The sequence below is a fragment of the Rhagoletis zephyria genome, unplaced genomic scaffold (assembly GCF_001687245.7).
Source record: "Rhagoletis zephyria isolate East Lansing unplaced genomic scaffold, Rhagoletis_zephyria_1.1 Rzeph_scaffold_00694, whole genome shotgun sequence".
Lineage (NCBI taxonomy): Eukaryota > Metazoa > Arthropoda > Insecta > Diptera > Tephritidae > Rhagoletis > Rhagoletis zephyria.
In genome coordinates, this window is record NW_016157778.1 from 17,004 (window position 1) to 26,072 (window position 9,069).

The window sequence follows — 9,069 nt, forward strand, 5'->3', positions numbered from 1 at the left end:
CAACTTAAGCCTATAGTTTACGGACAAACAAAATAGCAAATGTCGAATGTTTTCTTTTAAATAAAATATACTATACTGACGGTAAAATAAGCTTTGTCATATGATGTGGAACAAACAAAATTATTCTGGTTACCCCGTCTCAATGGTTGCTACTCCACAAATTTAATGGGAATAATTGTAGTAGAAGCTCATCTTTGGTAAGTTCAGTTAGAAATCCATTCAAAAGTTTTGAAAATATATGTTTTTTTCCTATTTTGTTAAATTTTCCGACTTCCTTTTGTATACGTGGTATTGCATTTAGCGTATACGAGGTAGTTTGAGTTAAGCGACCATATGCTATTTCGTATAGATATACCAAAACCAAAATGCAAATCGATTTGAAATTAGAAAAGTGATAGTAACTTTAGTAAATTATATTGGCTGAATGTAACGAATCGATATAGTATAGCACATTTAATCAAAAACCTATCAAAAATACAATTCCTTTGCACATGAATATTCATATGCCAGTTTATAGTTTTTTTATGAAGATTAAATAAATAAAACGATTTTTGTAACATCGAATTCAGCATCAACGTCTGCAAAAGAAATGACTCGTCAGCAAAATAAACAATTGCAAATGATCCCTTTAATTGGATATCCATTGAAGGAAATCCTTGGAGCAAAGTTGCCCACAAATAGGCAGGTTTTGCAGGTGTATTTTTTCAATAAATGCTGCCGAAATTTCGATGAAAAGAGAAGTGTGGTTTTACAAGATTACAATCGAATATTGACAAAAAATGAGGAGCAAAAACAATTGGTGCTTCAATTTGTAGAAGCATATCGAAAAAAATATACATCACACAATAAAGTGGCACTTTTTTATTAAAAAATTATGAAATATAGTTTACAAGCTTTTTCTGAAATATTCTTTTCTTATCAAATTTGGCCACATTTTATTGAATTTGGCTACTGGGCACTAGGTTGACCAGATGAGCTTTTCAAGCGGTTATTAGACATTCTTTTGAGCGTAGTATTACTTGAAAATAAGGATCATAATATAAATACATAATACATTCAATAAGTACCATTGTTTCAGTTTTACAAGTATAAATGTATCCCGCAGAAACTTCCAAACCTTATCTAAAAATCAAATGTTATTTTGCTATCTCAATTTATCTTATTTTACCAACTTTTTTGCTAGCCATAGCATGATAATTTGTAACAATTGTTAAAAAAATATTTAAAACTATTGCTTAATGAAACAAACCTATTGTCAGCTGTTTTTCTAATTGCCATGTGCACAACATGCCACTGGAAATGATATTTTAATTTATTTTACAATCAAATGTGCTGTACAGTATCGATACGTTGCTTGAATCCAATGTCATTTACTAAATTTGCTATAACTTTTCTATTTTCAAATCGATTTGCAAAAAATTTGGATCTATATACTTTGAAATTAAATAAGCTTTAACATAGCATAAAAATAAGAACAAAAAGTTTGCAGCTTTTAGGTGTAATTCACAGTAGAATAACGATGCGACTTAAAATTGTGTCCGATTTCACTAATAAATTGGCAGATAACTCTTAAACTGATAATTTGATTGCAAAACATTGTATAGCAGGTTCGTAGGGATTTCAAAGACCTTTAATCTGGTGGAGATCTTTTTGTGGTGTGATAATCACAACCGGATATTTTTGGAAAAAATTGAAAATGCTGTTTTCTCAATTTGAAAAAAACGATAATTTCGCAAATTCTTAAAACCTATTCTACTTTTTTAATTTTTGACCTCATATTCAGATTGTGTGAGTTATTTCACATAGCAAATGACTACAAAATTCACGACTTTCAACTATTTTGTTACAAATTTTTTTCCCAGAATGCATATGGTTTTCTAAATTTTCAAATGCAACGCGCAAGTACTTAGAGTTATCATATTCGAATAAAATTTTGCACAGCTTAATTTTAGACCAAAATACATCTTTTTCCGCCCGGCAAACCAAATTTTATTTTTAACGAACGGTTTAATATACACTGTGTATATTTTTTAACGTATGAGGTATTCACAATTACCGCTACGCATATGAAACCACATATTCATATGTTTTACACATTTAAGTGGAAATAACTCACGATTTTTGGCAATACTTATGTATTGTATGGTTTCTATATCCCCGTGTTTGTTGGTGCGAGTGATATTGCTCCCTTGTTGTATGCTCAAGTAATTGCGTATTTTAGGTTAGGTTACCCCGTGTTCTCTATATACGAAATATTTTGAGGTGATGCAAACTTTCCAGGAACAAATTCTTCGATGTTAAGTCCCTCGATGTAGTCTATTTGGGTGATTTTGTGTTCGATACTGGGTACAATTTGAATGTACTCAGACTTTCGCAAGTCGCGAGTTCTTGTAGGATTTCCTACTGGGTTAACACAACTTTTCATATGAGTTGCAATTTGATACATATGTACAGGTGCATAGAAATTCTTATAAGAAAATGAAACTGGATCAACGAATAATTTGGCTAAACGCCGGCGCAAACGGCGCTGTGTTACTTTGCAATAAATCTATATGCACGTATATTGGTATGTATGTAGCGCAACTGCATACATATGTACATAGAACGAAGGAGCGATAATAAGACGGTGATCACTGCCGGCGCCGGCGCGGACAGCAGATCCAATATTTTCTGGTTTTAATAGGGAGGTCGGGAATGTGAAATGCGAACTAATGCATACATACGCTTATACAAATATGCGTATGTACATACGGATGGAAGTTAGCGAAAACAAAGAGTGCAAATTTGATGAAAAGTAGCGAGTGAAACTATGTAAATATGAACATACATATATAACCGCGTATATATTTCATGAAACCATTTTTCGGGAAACGGTGAATATTTTACGGAATTGTACAGTTGGTAGATATGTACAGTATCGGTCATATCTATAGCACGCCATTTCAAAGTAATATTGTGTGCCACTTATGTTTATTTATAAATTTTTAAGAATTTTAAATTAAAATATAGTTCATTCTCAGACAAACCCGATATAAACCCAAGCTTAATAATTTGTAGAAAGCTACAAAAAAGTGCAACAAATTTTCACATAAATTTCAAACTTTTTTCTCGGAAGTGTTAGAATTTTTTTGAGTACACAGTTTTTTAGCCACTGCAATTTTAGTCTAATAATGTGCAAATTTGAAGTGGCTACGAATTACCGTTTATTTTTTTAGAATTTTTTTGTCGCATTGGCTTCCATATAATGAATAAACTCAATTTATTTGTATATGGAAGAAATAAGCAACATCTTTGGCGAAAAAAATTCTAAAAAATCAACGGTAACTTTTAGCCACTTGAAACTTGCACATTATCAGACTAAAATTGAAGGGGCTAAAAAACAATGCACTCAAAAAAATTCTTACACTTCCGAAAAAAAAGTTTGAAATTTAGGTTGAAATTTGTTGCATTTTTTTGTAGTTTTCTACAAATTGTTACACTTGGGTTTATATGGGGTTTGTCTGAGAATGAACTGTATTTTAATTGAAAATTCTTAAAGATAAATAAATAAACATAAATGGCACACAATATCACTTTGAAATGGCGTGCTATAGATATGACCGATACTGTATATGCAAAATTTTTAAGGAAATTGTGTGGTGTATTTATGTATATACATATGTACATGAATATAATTGACATGCGGTAACTTACTCCGTGGGATGGGTACTTCTCATTTTCGGGTATTACTCCCTCGATGACCTCTGGTGACTAAATAAAAATCCCGCGGTGGATGCTTGTGGTTGCCCTGTGGTCCAACAATGGACGGCTGTACTCCTTGGCTGTAAACAAATGGGTCCCACGTTGGGCGCAAGTTACCAAAGTGCGTTTGGTTAGGTGCCGCAAGCACTTTTCACGCACGTAAAATTACTTCACTGAGAAGCTTAGCACTTTTGGGTGCAAAGGAATTAGGCCTTTATATGCTTTTGGCAGATAATCTGCCTATGCTTAGCACACAACTTTTTTGTTTTTGTTTTATTAACTTTTTGATTTTTAAACCACAAATCGCTTGGTGCAGCGATTATACGGATTGGGAAAAACGGCTTGTCACTCGCTGTGGAAACTTCAAAAATTTTTAATTTTATCGCGGTTTCTGCTGCTGTTGCCGATTTGGTGCGCCTGAAGATAACGAAGGGAATCAGCGAGAAAATAGAAATATTGGAAATGACAGCTGCCGTTCAGTGTTGAGCAGCGTAGTTTCTATTGTCGGAATGGTTGCGTTGCCACTGTTTCAAATTTGGCTCGCAAGGACCATGTTAAGAAATGACGAGATTGCGATTAAGATTTTGAAAGTAATGGTTTAATTCAAGTTGTAATTCATTTACAAAATTTCCTTATAACTAGTTAATAATTTTAACAAAGATTTTTCAGTGGACTGTATGAAGATTCTAGATGAATGTAAATTTATGCAACTTTAATGTATGTACAAATATCGTACATATGAGCAATTTAAATGGGATTGGTTGAGTTCAGGGAATGATAAATGATAAATATATGTATGAAACGTTGAATGATACTTAGTGATTCAATATGATTGAAATCGCACGCAGATATATGTAGCTGGACGAAAAGTATGTATGGATAACTTCCCACCCTGGTGTTTAGGTCTTTGGTGATAAATAGTTGATGAGGTAGAACGATCCCTGCTGTCTTCCGTTCAGGTGGCGAGATAAAAAGAAAAAAGGAGAAGAAAGAGACCATGGCAAGGTTGCAATTGCCTTTTATAGGTTACACTGGAAGGCAACTGTAGCCAGTGTGGAATATTCAAGCAGGGGTTCTTTAATTCGGTGCAAGCGCAGGGATGCATTTGGTATTAAAGGATGCGCAGGGATGCATCCTTCAAGNGGAATATTCAAGCAGGGGTGCTTTAATTTGGTGCAAGCGCAGGGATGCATTTGGTATTAAAGGATGCGCAGGGATGCATCCTTCAAGTGGGCGCAAGACACTTGAACAGCAACAAATTGGCGACTCACCGATTTATTACCGTGGTGACAAATCGGCAACATCATTTCTTTCATGTAAATTTTGGAATAAATGAGTTACCAAAAATTCCCAAACTTATAAATTTTGCGTCAACAGTATTATCCAAATGCGTCTAATTTATAGACAGGATTGAAAAAATAGGAAGACCTATAGCGATAGAAAGAATTAATTCCGTTTCTAAGTTCCAATTTTGTGCACAAAAAATGAACAAAGTATTAAAAATAATAAAATTATTCCAAACATCGCCTGATACGATAAGAAAACGACTGATTCAGGTAATAAGGAAACGACACCCCCAGGCAAGCTGCCTTCGGCGGACGTTTTAGAGCGACTGGTAATAAGAAATCGATACGATGGCGATATTACCGGCGATAAATTTGTTTCCGAGGACGACACGTTTTCTTATTGCCGGCAACAAAAATCGTTTGGTGGGTGGTAATGTATTTTTGTAATGTAATGTATTTTGGCATACATCAACCCCGCAAACCTACACTCTTATGCTGGCGAAAAATACTTTGCGAAGTTTACTTATATATCCAGGTTTTTATAAAACAACAGAAAATTCTGCTAATTTATCCGATTCCTTTTAGTAGGTGCAGCAAAAGAAAATAATCGGAATTGCCGTAAGTAACTTCGAAAGCATTTTAAATATATTTCTATAAATCAAAAAGCGAATATAGGTCAAATAGCTTTTGTCTCAAATAAAGAATATACGAAATTTGAAGAAATCTTAGACACTGGCCTGTATGGGCGAAAAAAGGCTGGGCATAAATCACGTATGACGACAATCGTCTGAACGATAACGTGTCGAGATTGTCTTGCTTCATGAAAACAAAAAACTTCTTGATCGTTCGTGCGATATCGTCAACTCGATTCCAGTTTTGCTTCACGTAACAGTAACAGTAACACGTAACAGCAACACAAATGCATAAATCAGTGTTTTGACGACGTCGTTTTATCAGTATCGTTTGAACGACTATCGTTTCAAAGTTACGTGATTCATGCCCTGGTTTTCATTATGTGATATTTTGATAATAAAATGTTTCGACAATTTTGACACAAGTTTCTTCCTTTATTCAATCCATTTATTCTTTATTCGATTTTATTTTTATTCGAATTTATTCTTTATTCGATGATATTATGGGCCAAAAATTTACAAATAGCTTGTTTAACAGCGCATGTACACGACTGAAGACGTATTCTGATCTAAATCAATCAAGATACCATTTTTTACTCCCATTTGACAATTTGTTTTCACTTATTTGACCGCAAATCCCATTGAATTTGACATAGTGAGAATAAGCCTTAAAATTAATAGAAAAGTTGAAAATGTGGGGAACTTTAGTTTTATGGTTTCAATAAATTAAAAAATGCATTCGAACTAGGGATGAAACGATACGAGTAAATACAAGTCGTCCCGGAGCGATGCGCGAGCTATTTTAGCCGGCAGTTCATAATGGATCCTCCGGTGGACAAAGCCAAGCGTCGAGTGACCAGAAGGCTGCGCAAACTGCCACCTTGTGCCTGCTTGCTTTCATTTGCATGTTGATGCTGAAAAATTTGGGTCCTGCGGAAGTAGCGTACCTAACGGAGGTCCTCAATATGTCAATGGCCACTCTCATCATCCCAGCCATCTGAAAGGTGGGGAGAGTGGTCCCACTGCTCAAACCGGGGAAACCAGCCACCAAAGGAGATTCTGATCGACCGATAACACTCCTTTCCCCGGTAACGAAGACACTAGAGGCCTTGCTGCTGCCGTATTTCGCGAACCACCTGACCCCAGCGAAGCATCAGCGTGGTTTCCGTAAGGTGCACAGTACAACAACAGCACTTAACGCCATAAACACTCAGATAACACGTGGCCTTAACCGTAACCGTCCCTGTGAGAGAACTATTCTAGTAGCGTTGGACCTGTCAAAGGCGTTTGACACCGTCAGCCACTCCACGCTACTAGAAGATATAGAGGCTTCCTCTCTCCCACAGAGGCTCAAACGGTTGTCGGCAAATTATCTGAGTGGTCGACACTCGTCGGTAATGTTTAGAGACAAATCGAGCAAACTCAGAAAAATAAAACAGGGGGTTCCAAAGGGTGGTGTCCTTTCCCGCTACTGTTTAACTTTTATATTTCAAAGCCCCCTCAACCACCAGAGGGAGTCTCGATTGTCTCTTACGCCGACGATTGCTCGATCATGGCGACTGGGAATGGAATTGATGACTTGTGTTCGAAAGTAGGTCGACAGTCTGCTCTCCTTCTCTGCGCACGCAACCGCTATTGTCAACAAAGTACAGGGCAGCAACAAGGTCCTCAAGTCGCTAGCCGGCAGTACTTGGGCCAAAGATAAAGAAACGTTGCTGGCAACATACAAGGCAATAGGCCGGCGGGTTTTAAATTACGCAGCACCAGTGTGGTCGCCGGGGACTAGTAGGACGAAGTGGATGAAGCTACAGACGACACAAAACACCGCACTACGGACAGCGACTGGATGCCTTCTGATGTCGCCTGAGCACCACCTACACGACGAGGCGAAATTGCTCCCGATCAAGGAGCATAATACAATGCTCTGCAAGCTGTTCCTTGTTGGGAGCCATAGACGCGGTCACCCAAATGGACAGCTGCTTCCAGAAGAGCCCTCGCTCAGGCACATCACGAGGCATCTCTACGAACTGACGGACGAAGTCCAGAGGTTCATTAAAGAACCTCTGGACCCGTCAGCTTATCGGCAGGCCCTGAGCGGCATTCACAGGGAGTCAGTCTCGTGTTATGTAGACTCCAGACCTGTGAATGCCGTTATAAGCGCACAACCACCGGACATTGACGAGACGGAGCTTCATCTGCCTCTGGAGACAAGAACCACAATAGCCCAATGTCGCTCTGGTTAAACTCATACCTGAGCAGACTAAACGCAGATGTACCAAATGAGTGTCCGGCATGCGGAGAGACACCTCATGACTCGAAACATATCTTCGTATGCCAAAAAACCCGACAACCCTAACGCCTTTGTCCCTATGGACCGACCCTATTGAGGCTGCACGCTTCTTAGGGCTGCCGTTAGTGGAACTGAGACAGCGACTGAGATATGAACCGAGTACAACAAGTACATACTCGATACTTTTCGTTCGATGCCAAGTAATTTTGGTATCGATACTTTTCAGCCAAGTACTGAGCAGATATCGAAAAAAATACTCGTATCGAAAGCCGATACCAAGGCAAATTTTCTTTCGGAATTTTTTCTCCACTAATATGAATCACACAATGCTTGCGACATTCAAATATTGAAGATGTTAATTTTTTTCCTGAAACGAGTATGCAAAGAGCTTTTTAAAAATATATCTGTGCTGTTATTGCATCAGGGAACCCATTTCCATGGTCGCAAAAACCAAAAAAGCTATTTACAATATTTTTTTTTTAAGTTCATATTGCACTCTGCTCTTAATCTTCTTGGATTCCCCATCTGAAAGGCTTTGAAACACTGTTAAATTTATTTTGCTATCTCTTCTCGTTAGATTTTGTCCTATATTTTCTAAAATATAACACTGTGCGGCGTATACACGCTCCAACGTAGAGAGTAACTCTATTATTCTTCGCGCTCAAAACATTATCGGCAATATTAAAGGTAGTGGAGACTAGCTCTATTATTGAAAAAAAGAAGCAAATGAGAAAAGAGCAGGCTGCAAAGCGTGGATGACAAACAAAAAAAAAGTTACTTTAGAAAAACCTAAAATGTTCAGCGTAGCCCAGCCCAGAAATTTCGTATGGAAATTTAAGCTTTCTAAGAACTCACCATATGAAATCCGCTAGTTTTTTACTATAAGAGATATACACCTGGAATTTTGTCAACTTATAAACCAAGGTACAATATATCTGCCTATGATCAAAAATTACATTGTACTTCCCAAACCCCCCAAATTCAACATCAAACATGAATATTGGCACTGAGTGCCCAACTCATGGTTTTAAGGTTAACCGAGATTAACTTCTTGTAAACGTTTCTTAATAATAATAATAATAATAATAATAATAATAATAATAATAATAATAATAATAAT

General features: G+C 36.9%; 1 protein-coding gene across 1 annotated transcript in view; it reads left to right on the forward strand.

The window, feature by feature from the left end:
- The first annotated feature begins 7,326 nt into the window (after positions 1-7,326).
- Positions 7,327-9,069, forward strand: part of LOC108361075 (uncharacterized) — a 23,735-nt gene continuing 21,992 nt past the window's right edge. Inside the window, exon 1 of the mRNA XM_017613602.1 lies at positions 7,327-7,331. The gene's annotated coding sequence lies outside the window, so the exon portion shown is untranslated. The remainder of the gene's footprint in view (positions 7,332-9,069) is intronic.